The sequence below is a fragment of the Octopus bimaculoides genome, chromosome 2 (assembly GCF_001194135.2).
Source record: "Octopus bimaculoides isolate UCB-OBI-ISO-001 chromosome 2, ASM119413v2, whole genome shotgun sequence".
NCBI classification, from domain to species: Eukaryota; Metazoa; Mollusca; class Cephalopoda; order Octopoda; family Octopodidae; genus Octopus; species Octopus bimaculoides.
Window position 1 is genome coordinate 64,275,555 of NC_068982.1, and position 667 is coordinate 64,276,221.

Consider the following 667-nt stretch of genomic DNA (forward strand, 5'->3'; position numbering starts at 1 on the left):
TATATAATTTAGCTTACACATCTTCAGGGAAAAAGGTAAAGAACAAAAAGTAAACACCAAAAATATCGTCTCTAAGTCTACTTCATATTCAAATTTGTATATATATATATATATATATATATATATATATATATATACATACATATATATGTATTCAAAATGAATTAGAAACAGTCAGAGGGATATAAAGGAACATTATGGAACACACATACACAAGATATGTGTTTTGCTAGCTCGTGGCCAGGTTGCAATTATAAACGTAAGAGAATATATTCTTATCAATTCTCCTGATGTTAAAACACCTGGAAGTCATGGACAAGCCACATAACTCGCATCAGATCCTGTTACAGGAGCGATAGACATCGACGTTTAGTCATTTTCGTGACTTGTCAATAGCGCATGCTCGAAACAAGGCCAGTTGTAAGCTAAATCGCTGTGTATGACTAGATGGTGTAAGAACCATCAAACTGGCAAAACACATACGCTGTGTATGCGTGTTCGACATTGCTCATATCCCTCGGATGCTTCTCATTCATATTTGAATTTTTCCGTGGTATGAAACGTTGGGACATACCAGCAGATGGTTCTTACACTATTTTGCATATAGTCAAATGTAAGATATATATATATATATATATATATATATATATATATATATATATATATA